Raw genomic sequence first — 8696 nt, 5'->3', positions numbered from 1 at the left:
GGGTGGCAGACAACGTCGAGGGGGAACATCAAGAGATCTGCCTGATGACCTCTCAGAGTTGTACAAGACAGATCCAGAAGAGGATTACAATCAGCGCAAGACACGAATCCAATGGGTTCGAAGATACTGGGCCGAGCAATGGTTCAGGTACAAGTTTGTGATCCAAGAATATGCTGAGAAGAATGCCATCAAGCAACCATGGGGAGACATCCTATACAAAAATCTTCAACCCAGGTCCAGAGATGAAGCCATTGAACAAGGCTTCTATCCCTACATGGTCTGTGGACCACAGCCTGCGGATGCAGACCCATCGTCATTGCTATGGTGTCGTGACGACAATCTGTTCAAGCGCAACTTCCAGTTTGCCAAGAATTCGGCTAAGCAAAACAAGAAGTCATTGTGACTAGACTTCAACCCTGGTCCTTCTGCTCCCCGTGCCGATGGCACCCGCGAAGCTGAACCCAATCTTGTTGGGCCCTTCTACAACCTGGAAGGTGTCATCACTCATATCATGGTTCAAGGGACAGCCGTGGATGAGCCTGCAAATGACGCTGAATCTGATGAAGCGCCTGCACCGCCGAAGCCAAAGAAACTGAAGAAGCCTAAAGCTTCAAAGTCTACCTCAGCACCAAAAATCTCACGTGCGAAGCCTCTGGCCACTGCACCTCCTGAACACAGTGTGCAGTCTGAAGATTTGTCACGCATCTCCAAGCCCTCGAGAGTAAAGATGCCCTTGCAACCCGCCAGCCAAGAACTGACTGCTGCTGCTATTCTGTGCAACGACGCCATTGATCTGTCCAGCGATGAAGATCTTGCAGATGACGCTCTTGAGCAACTGATTAAGAGCAAGGAAGAAGCAAAAATCTTCAATGATTTGCCTCTCTTTGACGTGGCAATCATCCACAACTTCATTGATGAGTGGTTTGACACGCCCAACCTCAGCTTTGAAGATCTGCAACTTCCAATTGGCCTCAGTGTCGCCTTCACTGGCGCCATTGCTTCTGAGCTAGATCTAGCTCAGCGCATCGTTGAACTAAAGCAAAAGATCGACTATGAGAAAGCTCAGTTCAAGAAGCACATGGCCAAGCTCAGTGTGCAAGATGTGAAAAACTTCAAGATTATGTTGCACGAGCTCAAGGAAGCCTTTCTCAAGAAGCGTGAAGAAGCTAAAGGTTCTCGTGAGCGCATGAAGAGCCTGGCTGACAAGTGTGTGCAAGCCTACAATGAGGCTGAGAAGCGCAAGGCTCTTGGACGTCCTGGCATCGATCCTAGGATGGCTGCAAAGAAGAAGAAGAAGCCAACTGTGGCCGAACCCGAAGCAACAAGGCAGGAAGCACATCCCATTGTCTTCCCAGCCAGTATGATAGGCTCGAAGCCTAAGGTCCCCACAGTGGCTTCAGAATTAAAGAAGGCAAGGGCTGCCGAGGCTGAAGCTAGAAAGAGGAAGAATCCTGAAGCTTCTGATGTCGCTCCCTCTAAGAAGAAGCGCAAAACCAAGAAGGATCGGGCTGCTCCCACAGAGCCCTTAGTTGTTGAACCTATCTCAATGGTTCGCCCTACATCTAAACACCACGAGCGCCAACTGATTGTTCATGAGCCTGCTTCCACAGAGGTTCCTGAAGCTGAAGACATTCCAGCAGCTGACCCCACCGCTGCTGAAGACATTGGTCACCATGACAATGTTGAAGATGATGAAGTCCTTCCTCAGATCGAGCACCAATTGGTATCATGGCCTGTGCTTACGGACAGCGAACTCATCAGCATTGGTCGTCCTCTGACGCCAACTGCTCAGGATGCATCATGGGCTGATCACCACAACAACAAGACACCCCGAGTACTCCCCAACAGCAAGTCACACCACCCGTGCAAGAAGAAGAAGATGACCTTGAGGCCCAGCCAACTCCATCTCCAATGATGTCGCCAGTGTTACACAGGCTTCGCAAAGGACCAAGGCCTCAAGTCCCTCTTTCGAGCGTTCTAGAAGGAGAAGTGCACCACCAATCTGTTGCACGTCAAGTGTTTCCAGATGCCACTCCTACTGTGACTGTCTCTGAATTCGAAGCCAAAATGGTTGAAGATGTTCCGGCTGCATCAACCGATGAAGAAAAAGCCCCAAGAGTTGCTACACCCCCGTCTCACCAAGATGTTGTTCTCAAGGAGAATGTGACCGACCCTCTAGCTTCTGAAGTGGAGGTTAACAACCCTGAGGTGGCCACCAACATCACCGCTGACGCCAATGACGTTGTCATGGCTGAAGCCAATGAGGCGCCCGAAGCCAATGAGGCGCCAGAAGTCAATGCCAATGCCCCTATTCCCCCTTCAAGACCTCACACAATGGAGCTGGCATTTGATCGTGGTCAGCCAGTTATGGTTCGATGGCCCATTCTGACTCCTCCGCCTACTGCTGGTCCACAATTTGAGTACCATGTTGAGCACAGGCCTCAAGTCCAAAAGCCCAAGCCAAGACTTCCACGATTCCCAGGCACTGCCACTTCACCTGGGGTCTTCAATGCGAATGGCTTCGTGGCACATAATACCTTCTTCAACAGCTCCAAGAACCCCTATACAAGACCGCGCATTTCCTCAGATCGGTTCTAGAGCTATCAGCAGCGCAGCTACTATTCATGTGTCCTATACAATCAGGGGCGCATATTTCCACATATGCGCCTCGACTCTGAAGCTATAGCTGGTCTGCCCTGCCTCAAAGAAGCACTGGACTGTTTCAGAGATGCTGGTTGTTGCAGTTCATCACTGACAAGGAGCACTAGAACGAAGAATTGTTGCTTCAATTCTATGCCACTCTTCATATTCAAGGCTACAACAGGGATCCGAAGACTTGGGTCCTTGAGTGGATGACAGGCAATGTCCATCATGAAGCTAAAGCTCTTGATATCATTGAGCTCACAGGACTGCACACTCCTGGTGAATACTATGAACCAGGTTGTCAACAACATCAAAATGCCTTGGAAAGCATCTTTCAGAAGCCAGAACCCAACATGAGTCAAATGCTGAGCATGATGAAGCCTTTGCCTCATGACGCTGAATACCCATCTGAGTTCTTTATTGAAGACCTAGAGTACTTGCCTCGCACCATTTACCACATCATCAGGAAGACTCTATGGCCTGTCAAAGGACACTCATCTGCAGTGAAGCTTGAAGGAGCAATGAAGACTTTGGTTTTCTATATCTTCAATGGCATCAGCTTCAATGCTCAAGACTTCTTCATCAGGCAGTTGGCTGCGTCTGGCTCTGACATCTTCGGGTTGAAATTCTATGCTCCATGGGTCATGCGTCTGATCAAGCGTCACTCGGCTTTCAACTATCAGCCGTCTGCGTGCAATCATCTTATATTCTTGCCCGAGGTTGATCTGTCAGTTGAAGCCATTTACCCAGAGCCTGCTAAGGATCCCATTTATCTTCACAATGCTGATCACCAAAGCTTCACCCAGCCCATTGAAGGAATTCCAGCAGTGTCTCATGTTTATCCCCTTCCTGGAAACACATGTGCCCCTCGTGCTCAAATTGATGCCACTGGTAGCACCATTGCGCAAAGGCCTCAAAGACAATCTCGTGTCCTCAATGACCGAGAGCTTCTCGTCGCGCTGCAGCAGAAACAGGATAAACATCACGACTGGCTTAAGCGTCAGATGCAAAGCCTCTTGGTGGATGTCAACCGCATTCGCAATCTGGCCACCAAGAATGCCTTTGTCACTCATGAAACCTGTCGGAGGTCATGGAAGAGTTTGACCCTACTCGGTGCTGAAGCTGATCTGCATGACGATGGCTTCACCGAACGCTTCAAGTTTCACTCAACTCCTTCCAGAAATGCTCACTTGCGTCGGACTCCCTCACTTGAAGACTCTGAATACTCGTCCCCAGCTGCGACCGTAAATGCCAGAGTCATCGATGACCAAGATGATGCAACTTCACCTCCTCCAACTTCAGCGTGTGTCGACACTGCACCAAGTTCCTCTGCACCACCCGATCTCAACGACGACCCTGCTGCTTCGCCTGCACCTCATGGGAACGAGTAGGCGCTCTATGTCTTCAAACCTTTTTGGTCCTCACTGACAAAAGGGGGAGAAGCATATGGGTTGATAGTCTTCAAGCGGGTCCATATGGGTGGTTAATTTACTTTTTGCTACTTTTGCCAAGTGCTTACAACTCTCGTTTTCAATACATTTGGTTCTTTGAGTTGTCACACTTAAACTTGATGGTCGTCTGCTACTTATTTGCTATTCTGTGATGCGATGATAAATTCCGCATGTGCGAGATAAATTCCGCACTTAGATCATGTTGCAGACGTCCATTTTTCATTATGCTTGTCATTATCTTCATTACATCATATCTTGCATAATGACTTGTCATCATAAGTTGAAGAGGATCTCCACAAGTACAACCTGCCATGTGCATTTGCATTCCAAAAGCAAATTACTTATATGCACATCTTCAGGGGGAGCCCTTGCAACTTATGAAGACAATACCCTATCCTTTACGATTTCACACATTTTATTCCCCGTTGAAAACTTCAACCAGTTTGTCATCAATCACCAAAAAGGGGGAGATTGTAAGTGCATCTAGTGCCACCCCTAGTTGGTTTTGGAGTATTAACGACAAACCTGGTTGAGGGACTAATGTGTTTGTGAGAATTGCAGGATAACACAGGTAGAAGTCCCTCATTGATTCGGTTTTCCTACCAGAGATGACCCCTAAAAATGAATGAAGACATTGAAGTCAAAGGTGGTATGTGAAGACATTCACATTGAAGACTATGACAAGAGAAGACATCGCATGAAGACTATGGAGCGCGAAGACTTAGTTGTTTCGTCGTTCTTTTTCTTCTTTGTTGAGTCATAGGAACCACCGTACTGTTAAGTGGGGTCCAAGTGAACCAGTCAGAATGACTGAAGTGATGCTTAACCAAAATCCTATGTCTTCGAGTGAAGACTATGAGAGCAAATCTTGTCCAGAGTTGGATAAGCAGCTTTGCTTGTAGCCCAAGTAAAGTTGCCGTGTGTGTTTGAAATCTGACCGTTGGAACACCTGTCAGTTCCTTAGTGACCAAGGGTCATTTCGGACAAATCAGGTCAGGTTGCCTAGTGGCTATAAATAGCCCACCCCCTACAACCATAAACGGTTGGCTGCTCAGAGTTAGAGTACGGCTTTTGTCGTTTGAGAGCAACCCACCTCGAAGCCTTTGAGAGAGAATTCCTTGCGAGGATAAAGCCCTAAACACCCAGAGCCAAAGAGTGTTAGGCATCACTTAAGTCTTCCTGTCTGTGTGATCTGAAGACTTATTACACTTGAGGACTGTGAATCCTCTAGCCGGTTAGGCATCGCGTTTTGAGCATCCAAGAGTCATTGTGGATCGCCGATGAACGAAGTCTGTGAAGGTTTGGAAGTCTACCTTGAAGACTTACCAGAGTGATTGGGCGAGGACTGGGTGTCCTTAGCTCAAGGGGAATAAGGTGAAGACGAGGTCTTCTGAGTTGAATCTCAGCCTCCCTAACCAGACGTACAGTTGTCACAGCAACTGGAACTGGTCCAACAAATCATTATCTTCAATGAGTCACTGGTTTCATCCTTCCCTTCCCTTTACTTACTGTTGGTCCTGTGAAGTCATTGTATGAGTGCATTATCTTTTGTCTTCACTGAGTGAATGCTTGTTCTGATTGGCTTCACAATATCTTCCTACCTGATCCTTACTGCCTAGCTGCTATTGGTCATTGTGCTTTCACTTCATTGAATACTTGACTATGGTTTGCCTAGTGTAGTCTACCTTCCACTGCATGGTAATACGTTTATTTCTATCATTTGTCTTCGAAACTTCCATGTTTTGAAGACTTTCATAAAAATCGCCTGTTCACCCCCCCCCCCCTCTAGTCGATCACTAGCACTTTCAGTATGAATGGTTACATTAGTGTAGAATATATCCAATGCCAATGTTTTTTTAGCTCTACATTGTTCTTGTAAGTACATGTTGTCCTTTATCAGTGTACTTATAATGACAGGTAGTTGTTCATGTACCATCACTCTGCAGCTTATTTTCCTTTTCCCTCCATTTTCTACACGTCAGATCTATATTTACTCTTACCATAAGGTTGGTACTGAAGAAGTTTAGCTGTGCATTGCTCTTGGTTGTACCTTTTGCCTGTATCGCTGCACTTACATTTATAGCTACTTGGTTATGTAGCATCACTCTTCATCTTATATTCTCCATTTTTCGTATATTATCACATCTATATTTACTCTTAACAAAATGTAGAATAAAGGCAATGCTTTTGAAGAAGATTCTGTGGTAAACTTTTTGAATTGCCCCCCCATCAGCATGGACAAGGCCTTTATAGAGCCTGTCTTCACCAATAATGTAAGTTTGTCCATCTCAAGCCTTCAAACTTTGTTGTATATATTTGGTTAGGCATGACTGCAACAGCTGTTTATTTTTGGTGTTTGCATCAAATTGCTTGTTTAAAGTTTATTATATGTAGTTCATAAACAAAAGTTCGTCCTTTCTCAATTTAAGTTTTCAGTTGTACAACCAAGTTCCTTCTTCATACCATGTAAATTAAACTATACAGAGCAAGTGATCTTCTTTTGCACTGCATGTATGCTTCTGTTCTTCATCTGTAATCCAGTGGTGTGGTGAACCTACCCACTACAGCACAATGTCATATTCTGCAATGTCTTAACTATGAAAAATGTCATATCATTCTACTATTATTTAAACTGTCTCTTTATTTGCCAATCTGAAATGGTATAAATTGACAGCACACTAACCATTGATACTTATGAGTTCTTGATCTGCAATCCAGTGGTGTCGTGAAGCTGCCAACTCCTTCACAATGTCATTTCCTGTCATGTCTTGACCTAAACAATACCATATTGTGTTAATGAAATTTTAAACTGTGTCACTTTATTCGTCAGTAAGAAATGTGATAAATTGTCAGCACTGATACTTTTATGTGCAAAACCTGTCATCTGTCTGCTTGTTTATCTTTCAGAGTGAGGAAGATATAAGTGTTGAACAAGCGCAGTCTTATCATCTTGCTCAGCTGCTTGCGTTGCAGCTCCCCAGCAGGGCTAACCTTTCTTGAACTCTATTGAAGTGATGTCGGTTTTGTATATTATTTTGTCGGCGTGTTTATTTGCACTTGTGGCAATCTTTGATGCCCAGTGTATGTAATCTGTTGTCTGCTTGTGCTTTATTATCATAGTGGCGAACTTCGATGCCCAGTGGATGTAATATGTCGTAATTTCTTTATTGTATAGTATAGGTTTTTTCTTATTCACGATGCTGCAGTTATTTTACTGTATATATATCTTGTCTTCGCAGTAAACCGGCCAACCCGTAAAATTACAGTACATAATCGGGCCGTCATGCAATCACGATGTAGGTTGGGCCTGAAACGTGTCGATCAGCTCACGGGCCGGCAGCAGCCCGAAATGAACCCCGGCCCATGATTGTGCGAATCAAATCACGGGCTTTTAACAGGCCGAAAAATTGTCTCGGTCCTTGTTTGGCCCAATCAGATATCAGCTGCGAGCAGGCTGGATGCAAACCGGGCCGTAGTTAGGCCCAACTATATGACGGGATTTTAACAGGCTGAAATTAATATAGGGCCGAAATGTTAAATAGGCCATTAACAGGCCAAAACTAATATGAGGCCGAATTACTAAGTGGGCCTTTAGCAAGTGGGCCCAAAAGCATAGTGTCCAGTGGACGGGCCGAATCTGATATGGGCCATAATTAGGCCCAAAACCTCTTAAAGGGTCGGACCTGATCTGGGCCGTAATTTGGCCCGAAACGTGGTAGGCTTTTAACGGGCCAGATCTCATATGGGCCACTATTAGGCCCGGAGCGTGGCAGGCCATTAATAGACCGTATCAAATATGGGCCGGCATTTGGCCCAAAACATGGCAGCCAGTTAAGGGCCGGCCTACTAAGGTCCTCAAAATCTTGTGGGCCTATAGCTGGGCCGGCCCATTAATGTCGACGAAATCTCGTGGGCCTTTAGCTGGGCCGGCCCATTATGATCCGCAAGAATTTTGTGGGCCTTTACCTGGGCCGGCCTATTATGGCACACAAAAATCTTGTGGGCCTTTACCTGGGCCGGCCCATTATGGCCCACGAAATCTTGTGGGCCTTTAGCTGGGCCAGCCCATTATGGTCCGCAAAATCTCGTGGGCCTTTAGCTGGGCCGGCCCATTATGGTCCGCAAAATCTTGTGGTCCTTTAGTTGGGTCGGCCCATTTAAACTTGTTGGGCCGTGCCATGTGTCGACGTATCATAGGCGCCTTCTGTCCAGTGAGTGGATGACGTCTGTCCCGACAATGAGCCGACACGTGTTTCCTCTAGCCAATGATGATTTTACACGTGGAAAATCCCCATTGGTCGGGGCTATTAACGGGTTATCGGATCCAAAACCCGACCCGATAGCTTAACGGCGTTCCGTTACGGTGGATGCCACGTGTCGGTCACCCTTGACGAAAGCACTTCTGTGACGCGCGATTTATCGTCATGGAAGTGGACACTTCCGTGATGATAATTTTGGTAATGTCATGGAACACTTCTACGACAGCACAGGTATGACTATCTTGATTCTGTCATAAATTTGTCATGGATGTACATGCATGACAAAAAAAGCGACCTACTGTGACAAACACGTATCATCACAGAAGTGTATTTTTTTGTAGTG

The sequence above is a fragment of the Triticum dicoccoides genome, chromosome 2A, assembly GCF_002162155.2.
Source record: "Triticum dicoccoides isolate Atlit2015 ecotype Zavitan chromosome 2A, WEW_v2.0, whole genome shotgun sequence".
NCBI lineage: Eukaryota > Viridiplantae > Streptophyta > Magnoliopsida > Poales > Poaceae > Triticum > Triticum dicoccoides.
The sequence above is the reverse complement of the archived record's forward strand: the minus strand, read 5'-3'. Positions refer to the sequence as shown.